This window comes from Eleutherodactylus coqui, chromosome 5 (genome assembly GCF_035609145.1).
Source record: "Eleutherodactylus coqui strain aEleCoq1 chromosome 5, aEleCoq1.hap1, whole genome shotgun sequence".
In the NCBI taxonomy this organism is placed as follows: domain Eukaryota; kingdom Metazoa; phylum Chordata; class Amphibia; order Anura; family Eleutherodactylidae; genus Eleutherodactylus; species Eleutherodactylus coqui.
In genome coordinates, this window is record NC_089841.1 from 42,591,968 (window position 1) to 42,616,176 (window position 24,209).

At 45.8% G+C, this 24,209-nt stretch overlaps 1 protein-coding gene and 1 long non-coding RNA gene across 2 annotated transcripts in view; both read right to left on the minus strand.

The window, feature by feature from the left end:
- PLCXD3 (phosphatidylinositol specific phospholipase C X domain containing 3) overlaps positions 1 to 24,209 on the minus strand; it is a 77,440-nt gene that overhangs the window by 46,881 nt on the left and 6,350 nt on the right. The gene's annotated exons all lie outside the window — the stretch shown is intronic.
- On the minus strand, positions 20,173 to 23,815 carry LOC136626873 (uncharacterized). The gene is made up of 2 exons (XR_010792696.1): positions 23,687 to 23,815; positions 20,173 to 20,302 (listed from the first exon to the last, which is right to left on the minus strand). It is a non-coding gene; the product is annotated as an uncharacterized lncRNA (long non-coding RNA).

Here is a 24,209-nt window from a genome sequence, read left to right on the forward strand (position 1 = left end):
TCAACTGACTGCCTCCTATCCAGCACTGCCGTCCCCATGCTTCAATCCCCACTGAGACAGGAAACAATGGCATCATGACTGCTGGCCTCACCAACCATGTATGCATCAATGGCACACGAGTGCTGAAGACAGAATTGACTGCAGCAATCATGTGACACGGGGATCATTCATACGACCGTTATGTAGACGCGTACTACACCTGCGCGAAACGCGGCGATTGGAGTCAATGAAAGTAAATGGATTTTCATTGATCCATTCACATTAGTGTGTGACCACTGTTTGTAGGTACGCGTAAGAAAAAGATGGCAGCGTGCTCCATCTCTCCGCATACCATGCAGCGTGATCCCTATTCATTTCTAGAGCAGGGTATGCAACGCTGTCCGTATGCAATACATTTCATATGTACGGCGATTCATACGAAACCCCACTATGAAACAGAGTAGGGAATTTTTTTTAAAAAAGGCAGAGTCACACTGCGCATGTCCGTGCGTGTGTAATACGCGGTCATCCGCAGTGCACTCGCTGCCGCAAGTGGCTCACATAGACCAGTAAAACGCTGCAGGACCCCTGCAATGTTTTACAGATACGGTCGCGTAAATGAGCCCTAATACGGTACATTGCACACTGCTCTGATTGGCTAACACTGCTCAACTGTATGTCTCTTCCTTTTTCCCCTCGGTCTCTTTTTTCCCCACTCTCTCCCATTCCTTTTTCCTGCTGTTTTTTTTTAGCTGTCTCTCTATTGCTTTTTTCTGCTTTTTCCATCACTTTTCTCCCGCACTCTCTGTTTTTTTCCTGCTCTCCCTGCTTTCTTTTTTCCTACTCTTTTTTTTTTGCATGTACCTCTCTGTCTTTTTTGTTCTTTCTTTTCTTACCTCTCTTCTCCGTCTCTTTTTTCTCATTGTCTCTTCTGCGCTCTTTCCGTCTCTTTTTCCCCATACTCTCTCCACCTTTTTGCCCGTTCTCTCTCTTTCTATTTCTAGTTTCTTCTCACTCTCTCCATCTCCTTTTGTCCACTCTTTGTATGTGTGTACCTCTCTTTTTTGTGCTCTTTTTCAGCCTTATTTTGTCTCTCTCTTGTCTCTTTTTTCTCATCATCCGCTCTTTTTTTCTGTGCGCTCTCTTTTTTTTCTTTCTCACCGGCTCCTTTTTTCCATTTTGTCTCAGTTATCCCACTCTGTCCATCACTTTTATCCCACTCTCTCTGTATTTTTCTGCTCTCCTTCGCCATCTCTTCTGTCCCTTCTTTTTTTCCTCTCCATCTCGGCAATATATTTTTTTTGGGGGGGGGGAGGGGGGTAGTAGGCCCCTTATAATTCTTGCTATGGGACCTCATGATTCCTACATATACCCCTGCCATAATACAGATATCCCTAGCATACATGCCACGTGTGAACATACCACCCATATGGCGTTTTCACAAGGGATGCAACAACAGCCGAACATAAATCTTTTTGATCTCAGTATGAGATGAGGGGCACAATGGGGAATAAGTTCATTTTTGAGCACCGTTTTATTTTCGGAGTAAGAGGGTTCATACATGAGTTGAGCCATGTTCTCGCAGCACCATATGTTCTCCGGCCCCTCATGTATTACCGCTGAGCTGTTTCATTTCCACTCCATATGTATCACTAATACAGGAGCTAATGAAAAGTACCGTCCTGAGCGGCCGCCCTCCAGCTTTCACGACCTCCAGTCTCTTGGAGGAAATCTTATTTACCTACTTAGTCATTAGTCTAATGGACCACATGCTCCAAATTAGTGATTTTTTTTCCTTTTCTTTTTGTTGGGGGTGTTTAATTAGCAGTTCTCTGCTGTATCTAACCAGACTGAGAGGATGTACAGCAGCACTTATCAGAGACCACGCAGGGTTAAGATAAGCCATTGATGGAAAATGTCAAGTTTACTTCTCTTCTTGCCAAGATTTATCCTTTTTCTGCTGAGAAATAGGATTACTAAAAGGCTGGAAATAACCATAATTAGGAGCATGCAGGGAATACAGAAAATCTCAGCGGCTGTTTTGTGCAAAAACTGCAAAAAAAGTTAGAATAATCCGATTTGTGCATTTTATAATAATGGTATGGAGGAGGGGTTGTCCACTCGAAGCTACGTAGGAACTGGCAGCATTTCAGATCCGGTCACATCAGTACTCTATCAGGGGGGCACTGGCCTTTTAAACAAGCCCATTGAAATTTGTGGGTTTTATTTGCCAAGGGTTGATGGCGAGGGGTCCTGCTACTAAAAACCCACAAAATATAATGTTAATTCTACACATTTTTTGCAGCACAGTGTTACAGGGCTTCTATTAAACTCAATGGTCACCCATTCTTTATTAATGGACATATCTAGTCGGAAGCATAACCATAGGGATGCAGTACTTGTTTGAAGTTGGGGAGGCAGTTTTATTCCTAGTGCTGTGTAGGGGAGAGGTAGGGGGAGAAGCTGCAAGCCAGAGCAGGAAAAGAGTTAAAACTTGTTATCCTTTTCCAATCCACTGTCTGATGTACAGGCTGTACAGCTCCGATGTCAGAAGACATCTGGCAGGGTATTCTTACTGCATATTACTGGCCGCTAAGTTGTTGGGGGCCTCTTCAGCATGTCCCATACTCCAGTACTGGCTCTAGCCAGCAGATGGCGCCATTGTATAATGGCAGAAAGAAAAAAAACCTAGGAAACCCTGAATCCAAAATTGGATTGCAAAGGGTTAAAGGGAGCCCGTCATCAGGTTCTCACATGTGTAACTGACAGGTAGACAGCGTGATCTAACTAGGCTTTATAACAATATGCACTCTGTTAATCACTAAATCACTCCAACAACTTTTCCTGCACTGTACCCTAATAACTCAAAAAGAGTCCCTTTTTAGTGAAAAAAGTCACCTTGTCTCATTGTTCTGCCAAAACTGTCTGTAAATGTATCAATTTCTATCCTGTCACATGGTATGAGTGAGGCTATAAATGTGAGTGATTGAGAGCGGGAAAGGGGTCTTCCATCTTCTGAATTAGAGAGAGTAAAGCACAGAGGCCCATGAGGGCACCTTCAGCCCTCATGTGTTGAAGATGGAAGAGGAGGAGAGATTTCCCGAATGCAAGGATCAGCATGATTAGTAAGTGAGCCCCTAGAGAGAGAGAGAGAGAGAGAGAGAGCGTGAGCCACTTCTAAGGCTTTCCTACACAAGGCCCAGTGCAGAGGTACTCTTCTACTCAATTGTTCACGCCCAAAGGTCCTGAAGTCTGGGACCACTGGGAGGAGGTACGTGTCTTCAATTGTCAAACACACAGGTGTCCTGAAGTCTAGGATTGCTGTGTGGAGATACTCATGTTCAAGTCTTAATGCTACCTGCACTTGGAGCACTGTCTATCTTTGCCTTGTATTCTTGGAGTGTTTATTCAAGTAAAGTTATTCCAGGCCCTGACCATTTCCAGGAACCTGAGGTACTATATCATTGTCAGTGGCTCATTTCTTTCCTTGCCAATGTTTATGCCGGAGGTGAATGGTGGCATAACCCATGACAACCTCATCACCTGTTCTACTGTTTATTGGGCAATGCCATGCCGGGGGTGTCTGGAAAAGGGCCCAGTGCTGCCTTGGCCTTGGCTGCGTGCATCCCTCCGGGAGGGAGCATGGTAAGTGCCACCGTGACAAGCCAGCATCTTGCTCTCCCAGCTCCTCAGCGTATGCCATGTATCTGGGGTCACCCTACGAGATGCTGCAGGACGCTACTTCTTCTTGGCGTCACGAACAGGATTGAATCTTCCGTGCCCCACAGTCATGCTGGCAGTAATGCAGAGGTACTACCCAGAAAGAAGAAATGTTTTAACATTTTACAAATGTTTGAACTACACGTTCCACCCAGGACTGCTCAAAATGGCGCCCAAACTTTAATGCTCTCCTCTATCCAGCGCACTCCCACCAAAACCTTCCTGCCAGATCATTGTACCAAAATGGACTTCTATCTTCTATCCATAGGGTAGATGATAAAAGTCTGATCAATGTGGATCTCACGGCTTGTACTCGGCTTTTTCCATCGGCCACATTAAAATGAATGGAGAGGTGCTGCACATGCTCGGCCACCATTCTTTTAAATCTCGTTTTCACTACAGTGAGCCTGCAGTAAGATATTGTGGCCGTGCATTTTTGTTGCATATATGCATTTTTCAATGTCTGCGTGTTATACGTTTTTCAAACGCAAAAGAAAAAAAACATCTTCATTACTAATATGGGTTCGTATGCTGTCTGTGTGTCGCCCATTTTTCTCATGTTCAACAACAAAAAAAAACGCTAGTGTGTCACAAGCCTTAGGGTGAAAAGATGACCAGTTGCAAATGTATTCACCGCCCGCACCTAATACAGACATTTATTGACTACGACTCAGCATCTGGATCACAGAGATTTTGGGTTCCTTCAGTCCTGCTGATTGTGTGATGATATGTGCATGTAGACATGGACATAAAGCCATGAAAAGGAACCTGTAATGATGATTTTGTGTGTTAAGCCCACATCAATCACCTGCAGGGCAAGTGGGAGCAATCGGAATCAACTGCTTCTTATGGCCAAATGACTCCAATTGCCTTTGCAATCTTGAATATTTCCTATATGCTAATGAGCATAGAAGAGTCATATTTTTGGGAGATGAGTCATGGCACAGCCACTGACATCATGTGAGGCATAAGGGGACATATGTATTAAGAGCTCTAGACCGGGCAACATTTATATATATATATATAGCACCCTGCTAGTATAAGCAGCAGCTAAATAGTTAACGTGTATAATGTTATATGCTTGTATTTGCAATGTTCTCCCTCTTGGAGCAGTTTCCACCCCTCTAATTAATAAGGAACTGCTGATACCCCCACCTTTGCATTCTTTAAAGTTGGTAACTGTTTAGTTTAGGTTGTAAGTTTTGTTTCCTTTGTTCCAGATCCATTTCTCATGTCTGAATAGTATCACACACCTTAAGGCGTAAACATATGTTAATCATTAGAAGTTAGAACCTATCCTGAATACTTATGGATTTTAAAGGTATGTGTCTGTACTGTTACGTCCCTTTGTGTATATAAGCAACCTGTTGCTATGAATATATTAGACAATCGTGATACCACAAGAGACTGGTGTCTACTTTGCTTCTCTCCGAGCTCGTTAAAACGTATTATACTACCAATTTGGAATCAGACATGAGAGGGTTAAGGATTTATTGGTCCAACAACAACATATCACGTCCCCAAAACAATGAAGGACTGCATAGTAAATGTATTGGTGCTGGTGAAAACATGCGCATGTGCTGCAATACAGCTGGGCGGCGCATGCGCAGGTTTTCACTAGCAGCAATACATTTTTTATGCAGTCAATCACTGTTTTTGGGGGGCGGCTTCAGAGGAAATCCAGAGTGCCGTGACTCAACTCCAGAAAATATGACTCTTCTATACTCATTAGCATACAGCGTGGGAACAATTTGATTTCCAAAGGTAATTGGAGTCATTTGGCCACAAAAAGAAGTTGACTCAGATTGCTTCCACTTGCCCTGCAGGGGATATTTGCTGATTTAACACACAAAATTGTTGTGACAGGTTCCTTTAAATAACTCTGTGCCTCTTGGACTTTTATTTTTAGGAGGTGTTATGTGTCTCACGCTCAACTTGGACCTGACTTTTTGACATAAACATGAATTTTTAGGTATTTTTGGTACAAAACTTTACGCTTTGATGCAAAATTGCATGATGGATTGCAAGTCTAAAATGCATGGTGGCGTTTTCACAATGTGCCAGCTGTCTACTTGGGTATGGGGATATGGGGATCTTCTTTATATTGTACAATTTTGTGAATGTCAAAATTGTGAAAACTATTCCGAAAGGGTTAAACACCCCAAGCGGAGGCTAATAACTAGTAGCTAAAATTCATCGTCTCCTTAAATACTGCTTTACCAATCATTTGTTAATGTTTTTTGAAGTCTGACTGTTGCTACGGTAACCTGAAACTTATAATATATTTGCATTCGTTCCTGGGATCTATGTGAGTGTTGAATAAAAAACGCCGTGCTATAACAAAAAGCTGCTCGCCTTGATCCTTTGTTCTTGCTAGGAAATGCATAATTCTGAATATGAAAGGAGGAGTCGACTTCGCCGCAGCTTTATAGTGACATGCAAAAGAATTTACGGTGATGTGCAGCTCCAAATTATAGGGGCTTTAGCTGCTTGAGACTAATAAATATAGATTACAGCGCGTCCTGCATATGAACACAAATGGATAATTATAGCGTACGGATGCATGAGTGATGGCGCTCGATGAAGGTCTAAGCTATAATTTATACACTCAACTCCATAAAAAGTAATGGGACTTGTGGTGCTAATAAGAAATGCATCCAAATTTTTAATTTAGGCTTTGATATACACTCTTTGTCAAAAACACCTCCACCCCTAGAAAAAGTTGTCATTATACTGCAAAACCCGTCCTGCAGTTCCATCACAGGCAGATATACAAATGATGAGAGTTGTGGTGATTAGATGAACGGTCTTGTCATCTAAGACCCTAAAAGTGGTTCCCCCCTTGGCCTATAAGAGGCTCTCGGAGGCTCCTTGTGTGTAGTGACCTCTTCTTCCACTTGTGTAGAGCTTGTTGGCCACTAGACGCCTCTACGACGCAGAGAAGAGATTTCGCCCCGTTATCAGAGTCTGGGAGGGGTGCATTATTGGGATGTGAGAAGCTGGATGGTCGTAGCGATGAATTGTACCCCATCGGGCCTTTCTGATCAGACTGTTAGGGGGTGTTGGAACCAGTGGATGTGTGAGGGCACACAGGGTGACTGGGCTCAGGACCCTCGACAGACCACCGGTAGAGAGGAGCATCAGACCAGACTGTTAGGAGGTGTTGGGACCAGTAGATGTGTGAGGGCACACAAGGTGACCGGGCTCAGGACCCCCTACAGACCACCAGTAGAGAGGAGCGTCTGACCAGACTGTTAGGCAGTGCTGGGATCAGTGGATGTGTGAGGACACACAAGGTGACTGGGCTCAGGGCCCCCTACAGACCACTAGTAGAGAGGGGCATCTGACCAGACTGTTAGGAGGTGCTGGGATCAGTGGATGTGTGAGGGCACACAAGGCGACTAGGCTCAGGACCTCCGACAGACCACCAGTAGAGCAGAGCGTCTGACCAGACTGTTAGGAGGTGCTGGGATCAGTCGATCTGTGAGGGCACAGAAGGTGACTGGGCTCAGGACCCCCGACAGACCACCAGTAGAGAGGAGCGTCTGATCATCCGACAAGCACCAGCAACTCCAACTGTTTTATTGTCCGCCATCCAGAGACAGGGGACACCATCGTTACACCCCTGTGCCTGTCAGAACCATTTCCATGTACTGGGCTGAAGGATATTTGGTCTCACGGCACCCATTATGTTTACTGATTCTGACACCCACCATCACCTCCATTTGCGTTGGTATGGTGATTGATGAAACTGGATGCTATGGAGGGGATCCGGGGTGTCTTCTGTGATGAATCCAGGTTTAGTTTAGGCGCTGATGATGGCCGTGTTCCTGTCTGGAGACCCCAGGGTTAGCGTCAAAATTCTGCCTTTGCTGTACAGCGGCACACTGCCCCCTGCTGGTGTGATGATCTGGGGGCCATCACATACGACAAACCCCTAGTAGTGATACGTGGGACAAGGACAGCTCAGCAATATGCTCAGGACATCCTGCAGCCACACGTGTTCCTCTCATGGCGACTTCCAAGAGACTTCCAGCAGGATAATGCTCAGTTGCACACACAAGGGGGTCACAGGAAGCCCCCACAACATTGTCACACTTATATAGCTACCGGTCGCCATATGTATCACCAATAGAACATGTATGGGACCATCTGGGACACCAACTTCCACAATCTACAAGTGAGTTTGCATGATCTAGAGACTCAGTTGCAGCAAATGTGAAGCGATATGCCGCAGGATACCATACAGAACCTGTATCACTCCATTTCCACCCGTATCACATCTTGTATCCAAGCTAGAGGCAGTACAACAGGGTACTAAAGCCTCCATGCCGGCCCGTATCACATCTTGTATGCAAGCTAGAGGCGGTACAACAGGGTACTAGAGCCTCCATGCCGGCCCATATCACATCCTGTGTCCAAGCTAGAGGCGGCACAACAGGGTACTAGAGCCTCCATGCCCACCCGTATCCCATTTTGTATCCAAGCTAGAGGTGGTACAACAGGGTACTAGAGCCTCCATGCCTGCTCATATCACATGTTTTATCCACGTTAGAGGCAGTACTACAGCCTCCATGCCCACCCATATCACATCTTGTATAGGAGCTAGAGGCAGTACAATAGGGTACTAGAGCCTCCATGCCCACCCATATCACATCTTGTATAGGAGCTAGAGGCAATACAATAGGGTACTAGAGCCTCCATGCCCACCCGTATCACATCTTGCATCCGAGCTAGGGGGGGGGTACAACAGGTACTAGAGCCTCCATGCCCACCCGTATCACATCTTGTATACAAGCTAAAGGCGGTACAACAGGGTACTAGAGCCTCCATGCTTGCCGGTATCACATATTATATCCAAGCTAGAGGCGGTACTACAGGGTACTAAAGCCTCCATGTCCCCCATATCACATCTTGTATCCAAGCTAGAGGGGGTACAACAGAGTACTAGAGCCTCCATGCCCACTCGTATCACATCTTGTATCCAAGCTAGAGGCGGTACAACAGAGTACTAGAGCCTCCATGCCCACCTGTATCACATCTTGTATCCAAGCTAGAGGCGGTACAACAGAGTACTAGAACCTCCATGCCCACCCATATCACATCCTGTGTCCAAGCTAGAGGCGGCACAACAGGGTACTAGAGCCTCCATGCCCACCCATATCACATTTTGTATCCAAGCTAGAGGTGGTACAACAGGGTACTAGAGCCTCCATGCCCACCCGTATCACATCTTGTATACAAGCTAAAGGCGGTACAACAGGGTACTAGAGCCTCCATGTCCCCCATATCACATCTTGTATCCAAGCTAGAAGGGGTACAACAGGGTACTAGAGCTTCCATGCCCACTCGTATCACATCTTGTATCCAAGCTAGAGGCGGTAAACAGAGTACTAGAACCTCCATGCGCACCTGTATCACATCTTGTATCCAAGCTAGAGGCGATACAACAGGATACTAAAACCTCCATGTCCCCCATATCACATCTTGTATCCAAACTAGAGGGGGTACAACAGGGTACTAGAGCCTCCATGCCCACCTGTATCACATCTTGTATCCAAGCTAGAGGTGGTACAACAGGGTGCTAGAGCCTCCCTACAAGGGGTCAGTTCTCCACAATAAATGATGGTTTTGCTCTGATACTGTAACCACTTACTCATATCAACGTTACAATCACACAGAGAAAGTTCCATCCATCCGACAACTTTTTCTAGGGGAGGGATTGTTTTTTTGACAATGAGTGTAGATGAAATCAAGTATTGTTATGATGCGCGATTGGCAGAGAGTCCCTCTCCAAAAATTGGACCATAGATGCGAAAATGATCAGACTGACTCCTAAAAAGATGGATAAAGTTGCAGGGCTAAACAAAGCATGAATGGTGATGGAAATACCCAACAGTTACAGACTGCTAAAAAATATATTTCTGGCAGCGGTGGCCAGAGCAAAGTCTACTGGGCCCACTGTTTGGAAGGAAAAGGAAAATAACATGTGAATTTCTGGCTTCCTGTAACAGATTATATATGAATATGGTAAACCGGTACAAAAAAGTACTATAAAATATACAAATAGCTGAGCCATACAGAGCCATAGAGGACACGAATGATCAAAATATTCAATAGTGTGCCTAAATAATAGGGCCATAGAATAATGTATACCCTTCACACAGTACTGTAAAATACTGCCTTATTGTGCCCAAGTAATACAGCCATGCATCACACAATGTATACCCTGCATTCAGTACTGAAAAGCACTCCACATCATGCACGAATAATAGGCTCATGCATTTACACAATGTATACCCTCCACATAATGCTGAACAATGTTGCCATATTTTAGCTAAATAGTAAGGCTATGTATTATGCTATGTACAGTGCTCAAACAATGGAGCCACAAGCTGGCCTAAGGTCTCAAGGATAGAAACAGGGACTGTTAGCCCCCTGCTATAAAGAGTACAGAGGGTGAGAAAGAGTTGAGGTCCCAGAAAATCTGTCCCCTTTGGCCCATGTACAATCCAGTAAACATATCTAGTGACCGACTCCTGCGATGTGTGGATATTGCTGATATTACTGTCATGCTGATTTCATAGAATCATAGACTGGTAGAGTTGGAAGGGATCTCCAGGGTCATCGGGTCCAACCCCCTGCTCAGTGCAGGATCACTAAATCATCCCAAACAGATGTCTGTCCAGCCTCTGAAGACTTCCATTGAAGGAGAACTCACTACCTCCTGTGGCAACCTGTACCACTCATTGATCACCCGCACTGTCTAATATCTAATCCATGTCTCCTCCCTTTCAGTTTAATCCCATTGCTTCTAGTCTTTCCTTGTGCAAATGAGAATAGGGCTGATCCCTCTGCACTGTGACAGCCCTTCAGATATTTGTTGACCAGTATTAAGTCTTCTCTCAGCCTTCTTTTGTGCAAGTTAAACCTTCCCAGATCCTTTAACCGTTCCTCATAGGACATGATTTGCAGACTGCTCACCATCTTGGTAACTCTTCTCTGAACTTGCTCCAGTTTGTTGATGCCTTTTTTAAATTGGGGTGCCCAGAACTGGACACAGTATTCCAGATGAGGTCTGACTAAGGAAGAGTAGAGGGGGATAATGACCTCACGTGATCTAGACTCTATGCTTCTCTTAATACATCCCAGAATTGTGTTTGCCTTTTTGGCTTCTGCATCACATTGTTGACTCATGTTCAGTCTGCAATCTATTAGTATACCCACGTCTTTTTCACATGTGCTGCTGCTTAGTTCAATTCTTCACATTTTGTATGTGCTTTTTTGAATTTTTCCTGCCCAGATGTAGGATTTTGCATTTCTTCCTGTTAAATATCATTCGGCTAGTCGCCGTCCACTGTGCAAGCTTTTCTAGATCTTTTTGAATCCTCTCTCTCTGTACTCTAGTGTTAGCTATCCCTCCTAGCTTTGTGTGGTCGGCATTCGTTCTTTGTATAAGTATGGTTGAAGACGTCTTCAGCCTGCTGGTAATGCGGAGTAGAGAACACAATATCTCCCAGATCTGAGGTTCTTCCTATAATGTGACTGATTTATTTGCTCCACATAATATATAGGATTTCATTTTAGCGGAGATGAGATCTGTGGTCTGATAGCGAAATCCTACCGAAATGTTACATTCTGATGGATATCTATTGTGAGGATTTATTTTTGCAATTTCCTCTCCGCCTTCCTTCAGTCCCCACTCCTTTATATGGAATAAAATGGTAATAAACTGCATAATAGTGAGCAGACCCAAGAGACGGCACGCCAGATGTAGAGACGTAGATTCACCATGTTCTTTGCCCATAAAAGCTCTGAAATGGCCGGTGGCTATATTATGTATGATGGGAATGAATGAAATGTGTGTCTGGTGTAACGATAAATATGCACCGCTTACTATACATATCTGCCTTTGGGGTCAGCTGGGTGGCAACAAACATGAGTGTACCATAAGACATTACAAAGGTGTCAATTAGCATTCCAAGGCTGACATTTCCCCTTTTACCTGTCTGCATGTCTGGTGTCAACATTCACAAACATCCATAGTCATCAAAAAGAATGGAAGAGGGGGATGCAGCTGCAGCAGGTTCTCTCTCTGTGTCTGCATGCTGTGAGAGGAAGAGAGATGAGGCGAAAGGAAGGAGGCAGCTGCAGCAGGTTCTCTCCATCAATGTCTGTGAGAGGGTACATGGAGCAGGAGGACAGAAGATGCAGCTGCAGCAGGTTCTCTCCATCAGAGTGTGTGCTATGAGCGGGTATAGTGAGGAGTAGAGGGGGATGCAGCTGCAGCAGGCTCTCTCCATCAGTGTGTGTGCTATGAGCGGGTATAGTGAGGAGTAGAGGAGGATGCAGCTGCAGCAGGTTCTCTCCATCAGAGTGTGCGCTATGATCAGGTAGAGTGAGGAGTAGAGGGGGATGCAGCTGCAGCAGGTTCTCTCCATCAGTGTGTGTGCTATGAGCAGGTATAGTGAGGAGTAGAGGGGGATGCAGCTGCAGCAGGTTCTCTCCATCAGAGTGTGCGCTATGAGCGGGTATAGTGAGGAGTAGAGGGGGATGCAGCTGTAGTAGGCTCTCTCCATCAGTGTGTGTGCTATGAGCGTGTACAGTGAGGAGTAGAGGGGGATGCAGCTGCAGCAGGTTCTCTCCATCAGTGTGTGTGCTATGAGCGGGTATAGTGAGGAGTAGAGGGGGATGCAGCTGCAGCAGGTTCTCTCCATCAGTGTGTGTGCTATGAGCGGGTATAGTGAGGAGTAGAGGGGGATGCAGCTGCAGCAGGTTCTCTCCATCACAGTGTGCGCTATGATCAGGTACAGTGAGGAGTAGAGGGGGATGCAGCTGCAGCAGGTTCTCTCCATCAGTGTGTGTGCTATGATCAGGTATAGTGAGGAGTAGAGGGGGATGCAGCTGCAGCAGGCTCTCTCCATCAGTGTGTGTGCTATGAGCAGGTATAGTGAGGAGTAGAGGGGGATGCAGCTGCAGCAGGTTCTCTCCATCAGTGTGTGTGCTATGAGCGGGTATAGTGAGGAGTAGAGGGGGATGCAGCTGCAGCAGGTTCTCTCCATCACAGTGTGCGCTATGATCAGGTACAGTGAGGAGTAGAGGGGGATGCAGCTGCAGTAGGCTCTCTCCATCCGTGTGTGTGCTATGAGCAGGTACAGTGAGGAGTAGAGGGGGATGCAGCTGCAGTAGGCTCTCTCCATCCGTGTGTGTGCTATGAGCGGGTATAGTGAGGAGTAGAGGGGGATGCAGCTGCAGCAGGTTCTCTCCATCCGTGTGTGTGCTATGAGCGGGTATAGTGAGGAGTAGAGGGGGATGCAGCTGCAGTAGGCTTTCTCCATCCGTGTGTGTGCTATGAGCAGGTATAGTGAGGAGTAGAGGGGGATGCAGCTGCAGCAGGCTCTCTCCATCAGTGTGTGTGCTATGAGCGGGTACAGTGAGGAGTAGAGGGGGATGCAGCTGCAGCAGGTTCTCTCCATCAGAGTGTGCGCTATGATCAGGTAGAGTGAGGAGTAGAGGGAGATGCAGCTGCAGCAGGTTCTCTCCATCAGTGTGTGTGCTATGAGCAGGTATAGTGAGGAGTAGAGGGGGATGCAGCTGCAGTAGGCTCTCTCCATCAGTGTGTGTGCTATGATCAGGTATAGTGAGGAGTAGAGGGAGATGCAGCTGCAGCAGGTTCTCTCCATCAGTGTGTGTGCTATGAGCAGGTATAGTGAGGAGTAGAGGGGGATGCAGCTGCAGCAGGTTCTCTCCATCAGTGTGTGTGCTATGAGCGGGTATAGTGAGGAGTAGAGGGGGATGCAGCTGCAGCAGGTTCTCTCCATCAGTGTGTGTGCTATGAGCGGGTATAGTGAGGAGTAGAGGGGGATGCAGCTGCAGTAGGCTCTCTCCATCAGAGTGTGTGCTATGAGCAGGTATAGTGAGGAGTAGAGGGGGATGCAGCTGCAGTAGGCTCTCTCCATCAGTGTGTGTGCTATGAGCAGGTATAGTGAGGAGTAGAGGGGGATGCAGCTGCAGCAGGTTCTCTCCATCAGTGTGTGCGCTATGAGCAGGTATAGTGAGGAGTAGAGGGGGATGCAGCTGCAGCAGGTTCTCTCCATCTGTGTGTGTGCTATGAGCAGGTATAGTGAGAAGTAGAGGGGGATGCAGCTGCAGCAGGTTCTCTCCAGTAGTATGTGTGCTATGAGCGGGTACAGTGAGGAGTAGAGGGGGATGCAGCTGCAGCAGGTTCTCTCCAGTAGTATGTGTGTGCTGTGAGGGAATAGAGGGAGAGGGAAAGAGGGGGATGCTGCAGTAGGTTCTTTTATTCAGTGTCTGTGTGCTGTGAAGGGATAGAGGGAGGAGGATAGAAGAGGGATGCAGATGCAGCAGGTTCTCTCACTCAGTGTGTGTGATCAGAGTGGGTATAGTGAGGAGTAGAGGGGGATGCAGCTGCAGCAGGTTCTCTCCAGTAGTATGTGTGCTATGAGCGGGTATAGTGAGGAGTAGAGGGGGGATGCAGCTGCAGCAGGTTCTCTCCAGTAGTATGTGTGTGCTGTGAGGGAATAGAGGGAGAGATTTTCTCATTCATGTCCGCGTGCTATGAGATGATAAATGGAGGAGGAGACGAGGGGGATGCAGTTGCAGCAGGTTTTCTCATTCAGTGTCCCTGTGCTGTGAGAGGATAAAGGGAGGAGGAGAAGAGGGGGATGCAGCTGCAGCAGGTTCTCTCCAGTAGTATGTGTGCTATGAGCGGGTATAGTGAGGAGTAGAGGGGTATGCAGCTGCAGCAGGTTCTCTCCAGTAGTATGTGTGTGCTGTGAGGGAACAGAGGGAGAAGGAAAAGAGGGGTATGCTGCAGCAGGTTTTCCCATTCAGTGTCTCTGTGCTGTGAGAGGATAAAGGGAGGAGAGGAGGGGGATGCAGATGCAGCAGGTTTTCTCCCTCAGGGTCTGCGCACTTTGAGAACCTAGAGGGAGGAGAGGGGGTGTGCAGTTGCATCAGGTTCTCTCCAGCAGTATGTGTGTGCCATCAGGGGATAGAGGGAGAGGGATAAAAGGGGGATGCAGCAGGTTCTCTCATTCAGTGTCTGCGTGGTGTGAAGGGATATATGGAGAAGGGGAAGAGGGGAATGGAGATGTAGCAGCTTTTCTCCCTTGGAGTCTATGTGCTTTGGGGGCGTACATGGAGGGGATTTTTTTTCTTGTATTTGCATCACAATTGAAAAATCATATATTATGGCACATGCCATATTTCCTTCTTGCAAGACTTTTAAAGATTGTGTAGAGTCTATCCGGAGCAGTGGGGTGTACCACGAAAGCGGCATAAAATTACACTCGTTATTTACAAGTTTAAGGGGATACTCTGGGCAGTTTACCTCTTGCAGTATTGATGACCTAACCTCAAGACAGGTCATCAATAGTTGAATGGTGGCAGTTTGCTGCTCAGGACCTCTGGCAATCAGCTCCCATTGAAGTGAGTGGAGTGGTGGTGTGCAGCGTGACCACCACTGCTGTAGGGGCTGTTTCAGGGGCGTAACTATAGGGGATGCAGGGGATGCGGTTGCACCCAGGCCCAGGACCCTTAGGGGGCCCATAAGGCCTATCTTCTCTATATAGCGAGCCTAGTAGTATTAAGCATTTTGCATTGGGGCCCCGAATCTTAAAGTTACGCCTCTGGTATGAATACAGATGGAGGAAGGAGGGCCCAGCTGAACTTTTGCACCTGGGCCCTTGAGCCTTTAGTTACGCCCCTGGGCCTTTTACATGGAGCATGGAACAATCCCCAGCCCACTCCACCTCCATTCACTGAGCAATGATGGTTCCTGTGTAAAAGCATCGCTGAGACGACCTGCTGGGCATCTGTGACCAACAGGTCATTCCGTGTAAAAGGACCCTTACACTTTGGGATGAGCCGCGGTGGGACATCACTTGCTGGGTGACAGCTAAAACCTGTTATCAGACAACTCCAGAATCATTAAGGTTTCAATCAACCACAGTCATCTCTAAATGGAGTTGCAGCCCCCTTACTTCCCGGACCCCCATGGCAGTTACCATACCTGCTACCCTGGTAGTTATGGCCAAAGTCAATAAGATACAGCAGCGATGAGGATTCAAACCAGCAGAACAGTACAATGAAAACTCAATGATATAAGGACTCATGTGGGCAGGAAAGGGATCTCGGCCCAGATTCTACTAGTGGGCAGCAATTTCCTTTTTGAAATGTTGCCCTTAAAGGGAATGAATCACTTTTTTAATAATTAGATACAGATAGTGATTTTTTATTTTATTTTATGATTGGTACATAACTATGGGGGTGGTCATCTTACCTATGCTGCTGTTAACAGCATTCAGAGATTTGCTTTACAGCAGCCACATGGACAATAGAAATCTGTATTTGAGGACCTATTCTCTTCTATGGGAAAGTGTTGTGGGCATGCTGTGTTACCTGTGTAGGGAGGGGAGGAGGTAAGTGGTAACCATCACATATAGACTTCTATGGATTAGTGTTGTGGGCATACTCTGTGACCTGTATAGGGAGATGAGGAGGTGAGCAGTAACCATCACATATAGACATCTATGGAAAACTGTTGTGGGCATGCTTTGTGGCCTGTGTAGGGAGGAGAGGAGATGAGCGGTAACCATCACATATAGACTTCTATGGGAACTGTTGTGGACATGTTCTGTGACTTGTGTAGGGAGGAGAGGAGATGAGCGGTAACCATCACATATAGACTTCTATGGGAAACTGTTGTGGACATGTTCTGTGACCTGTGTAGGGAGGAGAGGAGATGAGCGGTAACCATCACATATAGACTTCTATGGGAAACTGTTGTGGGCATGCTTTGTGACCTGTGTAGGGAGGAGAGGAGATGAGCGGTAACCATCACATATAGACTTCTATGGGAAACTGTTGTGGGCATGCTTTGTGACCTGTGTAGGGAGGAGAGGAGATGAGCGGTAACCATCACATATAGACTTCTATGGGAAACTGTTGTGGACATGTTCTGTGACCTGTGTAGGGAGGAGAGGAGATGAGCGGTAACCATCACATATAGACTTCTATGGGAAACTGTTGTGGGCATGCTTTGTGACCTGTGTAGGGAGGAGAGGAGATGAGCGGTAACCATCACATATAGACTTCTATGGGAAACTGTTCTGGACATGTTCTGTGACTTGTGTAGGGAGGGGAGAAGGTGAATGGTAAGCATCACATATAGACTTCTATGGGAAAGTGTTGTGGGCATGCTTTGTGACCTCTGCAGGGAGGGGAGAAGATGACCAGTAACCATCACATATTGACTGCTATGGATGAGTGTTGTGGGCATGCTCTGTGACCTGTGTAGAGAGGGGAGGAGAGCAGTAGCCATCACATATAAACTTCTATGGATGAGTGTTGTGGGCATGCTCTGTGACCTGTGTAGGGAGGGGAGAAGGTGAACAGTAACCATCACATATAGACTTCTATGGGAAAGTGTTGTGGGCATGCTTTGTGACCTCTGCAGGGAGGGGAGGAGATGAGCGGTAACCATCACATATAGACTTCTGATTCCGATACGGACCAAACTTACATGTGAAAATAATGCATGGATTCTGTGAGATTGAAAAACCGCTGCATGTCCTATTTTTCCTGTGGGATCTTTAAAAAAAATGATTTGCACTCGCATGCCATGTGATTAGCATACAAGTGCGATTTTTTACCATTGAAGCTATTGGAGGCATTTGTGATTTTTTTAACGTGCATGAAAATCGCAAGTACATAGATGTAATATGTTTTTTAAGCATAGATGCAGAGCGCTCCGTTTAATGTGACATAGATCCGATATCGCTCTCGCCTGTGTGAACGCACCCTGCAGTGGACTCCAGTGGACAGGTAGCGTTCCCTGAAGGAGGACCTGCTGGTGAACATCTGATCACTGCGGGTGCAGCGGCGATCACCTCCGGCCCTTTGCAGTGGCTCTCCAATCTAGCATACAGCCAGGGGTCAGGAGTGGAAAGCTGGATATGACGTCCGTCAGGACAACATGATGTATGGTCGGGATGGCCCCCATATGGTTAATATCTGTCATTCTCAACTTTATTTATAATTAAAAATTCTTTCTTTACTTTTTCTTGATTTCTTTTTTAGAAGCAGATAAGAAAAGCTCATTAAGTCTTGAATGGAAGCGTTTCTGTCTGGCAGGATCCTCATAAGCCAATCCATTAAACATTACCGTTATCAATTCCTAAATTAGCACAAAATGCAGGCAGAAAGCCAATTTTCAATTTCCATTTGTAAGAGAAATCCTGCATGATATTAATTGAAAGAGATACATACTGCGCTTCATTCATTCCTTTCATCCATATGCACGCTCTGAGCGGCGGCGCGAGCGGGAACAGCAGCGCCAAACATGTTACTGTGCACCAAAGAGAAGGATCTGACATTCATCCCCAATGATAGATATTACAGTCATGTACCCTGCAATGAGTGCCCGGCGGCTGCTAATCGCGTGATCGGGGCGATTTAGTGGAGCAGATTCCCATAGCAACGAATTACACTGCAGATTCAACTCTGGTTGCTATGGCAACTGCTCCAACTTTCTTTTGAAGCAGTTTTTGCAAGTCTACCCAATATTCCTATAGAGACGAGCTTGAAGTTCTGGACAGTGCCGGCCTTTGCATAGATGGCACCCTGTGCCGAGCAGGTTTTTTGCTTCCCCCCCCCTCACCCCAGTCATAAGAGAGAAATTATATATATATTTCACTGATAGGCAGTCTGGCTGTATTCTGCTTGTGCAGAAAGCAGCAAGGTAGCAGCACACCCACACCAGAACAACTCAGTCAATATATACAATATCAGAACATAAATACAGCCCAGTACATAAATGGAGGAGGAGAACCAAGCTCATAACATAAATACGGCATCATAACCAAGCTCAGCACATAGATAAATCACTAGAACTAAGCTTGGTGCAAAAAACAGCAACAGAACCAAGCTGAGTATATAAATACTGAATGAGAACATAACAAACACAGAACCTGAGTATACAGTTACAATGCCAGAACCAAGCTCATAACACTAATACTGTGTCAGAATGAACCAATTGTGCTGCTGGGGTGGCGATCATGCAGCATCTATGTACTGAACTTTTTTCTTGTTCTGTATTTATGTTATGAGCTTGGGTCTGGTATTGTATTTATGCTGTATTTATGTTATGAACTTTGTTCTGGAGCTGTATTTATGTACTGATGATGGTTATGGTATTGTATTTAATATTATAAGCTTGGATTTGATGCTGAATTTATATACTAAGCTTGGTCTGGGTGCTGTATTCATGTTGTGAGCTTGGCTCTGGCTTTGTATTTATGTAGTGAGCTTGCTGCTGTATATATTTTATGAGCTTGTTTCCGGTATTGTATCTATTTATTGAGCATAGTTCTGGTGGTGTGTTTATGAACGGATCGTGGCTCTGCAGCTGTATATATATATATATATATATATATATATATATATATATATAATATATATATATACACCCTGTTTCCCCCAAATAAGACAGTGTCTTATATTAATTTTTGTTCAAGAAGGTTTAACTTTTTACATGTATAGCTACCTGGACACTAGAGATGAGCGAGCGTACTCGGATAAGCACTACTCGCTCGAGTAATTGGCTTTATCCGAGTATCGCTGTGCTCGGGGCTAAAGATTCGGGTGCCGGCACGGAGCGGGGAGCTGCAGGGGAGAGCGGGGAGGAACGGAGGTAAGATCTTTCTCTACCTCTCTCCCGCCCGCTCTCCCCTGCTCCCCGCTGCGACTCACCTGTCAGCCGCAGCGGCACCCGAATCTTTAGACCCGAGCACAGCGATACTCGGATAAAGCCAATTACTCGAGCGAGTAGTGCTTATCCGAGTACGCTCGCTCATCTCTACTGGACACTATTTAATTTGACTTTTTTAATTAGCTGTTAGCAGGGCTTAATTTTGGAGAAGGGCTTATATTTCAAGTATCCTCAAAAAGCCTGAAAAATCATTTTGCATCCTCAAAAATTCTGGAAAATCATGCTGTCTTATTTTCAGGGTATGTCTTATTTTCAGGGAAACAGGGGTATATGGAGGTTGCTGACGGGTAATGATGTGAGCACTGCTGGCCCTTTGTTTTTGCTAATTGGTGGAGTCCTGGGATGAGCCCCCTACAACCACACACTAATAGACTTACTAACGATATGTAATATCTGGAAGAACAGCTCTGTTTGTATGATTTGGGCACCATATGGTACTATATATTGTGCTCTTCATGGCGCTGACTTCAGCACACTAATATCCCCATATACAATGTGGAGGAGTATATTTAGTATTCACCCCTGAGCATCACCAGCCCTACATACAGCCTCCGGCCATACTGAGAGGCCCAGACATGACAGCTATTTCCGTAATGTTTCTGTCACTCTACTTCCCATAATCCCGAGGGACCTACTAGATATACAGTTTATGTGCCACTGATAGCTAAAGGTAGAGAGTATGAGGCGTCATTTACATCATTTATTCTTACAGCAAATACGTGGATCCCCGAACGTTACTAATGTAACAGGATTCAGCATGAGCGCCGACATATCCAGCAGCTCTACACCAACTCCTACATCTTCATCCGTCTGAAAGAAAAGGGGGCAGAGAGTTTACTTTCTGTTACAAAGTGATTGTAGTACTTTGGCTGACATTTATTAAGAATGGCCTTTAACGGAGCCTAATAGGCTGCTGTCACAGGCTTAGTAGAGTACACTGCAGAAGTAATGCAGTGTACTATCCTAGAGATCGAATGAACACGTCTTCCAGCCCCCTTCAAGGGCTAACATCATAATGTCAAGAAAGTTCAGTAACATTTATTGTAAAGAGAAAATCCAGTTTGGAAGAAGCTGCATTTTTTTCTCACAAAAACCCATTTTAAATGGATAAAATACCCCAAAAATGTTTTAAAAAGTAACACATAAAAGGTAACATAGCCTGTCAACAAAACGTGCGGCTCATGATTCAGGGAACGACCACGGACTGACTTCCACTCCTACAATCCTGCAAGATGGTGAATCAGTCACGCCCTGACATGTTCTCCAAACCTGCTGCCACCACTGACCGATGTACAGCCACCTAGTCGCTCACTGAATGGAGGCTGGAGATCATTCCGGCCGCCCACCTCTGTTCACTGTAAACAGGCAGTCGTTCATAGATGATTGATTGCCTGTTCTAACTGAGCGATGCAGCGGCAGACCGACGATGAAAGTTCCAATCAGTGATTTATTGCTGACCGTCATTTCACTGCATGCGTTTACACTGCACAATTATCACGCAATCCGCTCCATCTAACAAGCGATTTGCATGATAATTGCCCCGTATAAAGCTGAAATTCTGCAGCAATGTACAGTACAATGGAAGTGAAAGGGGTTTTAACAAACACCATGCACTTGGGACTTCGACAAATGGCGTGTAACGTAATATGCTTGTTCCTTTGTGCATTTTGCGCTTGTTCCTGTGCAAATACGGAGCGTATATGCGCAGGCCCTGCCCATGTACACGGGCGGGGGAATCACCCCAACATGATCTAAATGGCTAATTAGCCTAAAGCAGTGCCAGTGATCACAGATATGCGCTACATTTGGCGCATACGCACACGGGCACAAATGTGTTTTTTCGCACCTCTCATAGACCTCTATGGGTCTCTTTGGCGCGCACAAATAGGGCAGGTCCTATTTATTAGCATCTGCAGAACATCTTGCAGAATTTTATGCGGTTTCTTCCGTTCTTGCGTTTTATTACATCTGCTGAATGTTGCAACAACTAAAATTCTGCAAGTCGTCCCTAATTCTGTAGCAGGAGGCTTTTCCGCTGCAGAATTTAATCTTGCCATTTTGAAGTCGAGGCGCGCTGATTTTAACAGATCCAGAATTCAAGCCCCATAGGGATAGCATTGTGATGCAGGATTGTCGGTGGACTAATTCCATCCCGTGTGAGAGGTCCCTTACACTGCGGATTCTAAATCTGCAACATGGCAATTTATTCTTCATATTAAGGGTTTATTCAGACGGGTGTATATCGGTCGGGTTTTAAAGGCCGACTGATATACGCTGCCCCTCTCTGCAAGGGAAGGAGGCGGGATGGGACAGGAGCCAGTGCACTGAGCTCCCGCCCCCTGTTCGCTTGTCACCACTGTTTACAATGGGAGGGTTTGCATGGGGCGGAGCTAAATTCTGCCCCTCCCCTTCTATTGCAAACAGTGCCGCGGAGAGGCCGTGGGAGCTCAATGCACTAGCTACCGGCCCATTCCGCCTTCTCCCCTTTCAGAGAAGGGCAGCGTATATTGGTCGGGCGTGAAAACCCAACCGATATATGCACGTCTGAACAAGCCCTTAGGCTGGTTCCAGATTTTAGCTCCATATTTGGTCCTCGCTTTGCTAACTGTAATACAGAGCTAATGTAGATCTATGTATTAAGTCACATGGCCGTATTTTTCGTGGCTGTTTTTTTTTAATGCAGCATGACCTATTTTTTGCATATTTGCCTTCATATTTTATTCGGGCAAATACTGATGACATATTATTATAATGTCATCCGAAACACGTCCGTAATATGGATCTATTATATAACGGACGTATAACGGACGTATTTCTATAGATTCGTCTGAAATTGGCCTTTTGCTGTGGAATTCAACCCCTGCAATACAAGGGTTAACCCTTTGCAATCCAATTTTGGTTATTCAGGGTTTCCTAGGGGGCTTTCTCTTTCTGCCATTATACAATGGTGCCATCTGCTGGCTAGAGCCAGTACTGCGGTATGCGACATGCTGGAGAGGCCCCCCCCCCCCCAACAACAGAGCGGCCAGTAATCTACAGTAAGAATACCCTGTTGGACGTCTTCCGACATCGGAACTGTACAGCCTTCAATCAGAATGTCTTTAGATGTCAGACAGTGGATTGGAAAGGGTTAAATCCTGCAGTAGATCCATAATGAAACCCTGGCAAAATCCACATTATAAAGCTGCGTATTTGTTGCGCATTTGCAGAGAGCCCGAGGCGAATGCTCCACGTGTGAATCTTCACGACTTCAGCCTGGTCACCAAAATCTTCCGCTAAATTTCCAGAAACTTTCCTCTACTTTTCCGGCCTCATTTCTCCATTTTTCTCTATTAATTTTTTTTTGCATTTGATTAAAAAATGTAGGACTAATAAGCCGGAGTGGTGCAGCTGTCAGCGACACGCGGAGTAATAGGTTTCCATTTATTCCATGTGAGACGGAGCCAGAAAGGAATCTGCATCTTATTCCGTAATACAAACATTACAGCAAATAAATAAATCAGCAGCTGCACCTTCCAGCTGTTTGCGGTAATTTCAGGGCTCCGCGCTTATCAAGCTTATTACCATATATTTAATAAACAGCAATTATCCTTCCATGAATACAAGAATAAAATAAAAGGAATCGATTATGTTCCCCGGCAGCCGCACTCTCCTTCCCTTGTTATATACACCTGCTGCCGGCGGCAAGTAAATAGCAAATGTATCAACACAACAATAATGAAGAAACATTGTATCTAATATCAAAAGTATCAATGTAACAACAATAAGGATACATTATTACCTAACCTGGATAAAAGGGACTCAAAGCTGTCTTTTTCAGGGGTCAGACTGATTTTTTATTATGTTTTTGGATGGCGTGACGCCCTTTACATACTGCGCAGGACCTATGGTTTATAAAGTAGACAGATATACGATGCGCCCGTGTATGACCAATGCTTGAAGTGCTTCTCCACAATTGATTACATTTTATATTCCAGTTTCCAGCACCCCCTCCCTCAGCAGTGTCTGCGTTGTGCCCGCTCCAGTTGTCCCTGGCAATGTCCTATAGTTCCACCACACATGCCAAGACAGAGACACAGCAATAATACCCTCTGTCAGTACTGGTGCGTGCCACCGCCTGCTGTAGGAACAGGAGGAGGCAATAGGAATAATTTGTCTTAAAGGGATTGTCTTTAGAAAACCCATTTTACTCACCCTGTTAAAAGATTTATAGGGTTATATCAAGTTTTATTTCAGGTTATTCCCTATCCACGGGGTGTCCAAGGGATAACTTGCTGATCAGTGGGGGTCTCATGTCCTCCCTCCGACTCATTGCGAGGTTACTGCACCCCTCGCTGTGAGGAGGAGTCTGAAAGGGGGGGCTGGATCTGCAAGTGGCAGCGGCAGCTGCTCAGCTATTTCCGTCAGCCCCATTGAAATGAATGGAGCATTGACATTGCATGCTCAGCCTATGCCCAATTCAGAGTGATGTCACTATGGGGGAAGAGGCGACCTCCAGCATGGGACCCCCATTCCCAGGTCATCGGGGATCACAGCGGTAAGACCACCACTGATCAGCAAGGGGGCTAACTTGAAATCTTGGTACAACTCCTTTAAGTTAAAGGGGTTATCCAGGCCCCCAAAATTATTTGGAAGCTGGTGTATAAACATTTTAAAAAGATGTATCCCAATTCCCCATAGCTCCCATTTTGACGGTGTCCACTTGCTGATGTTTTTC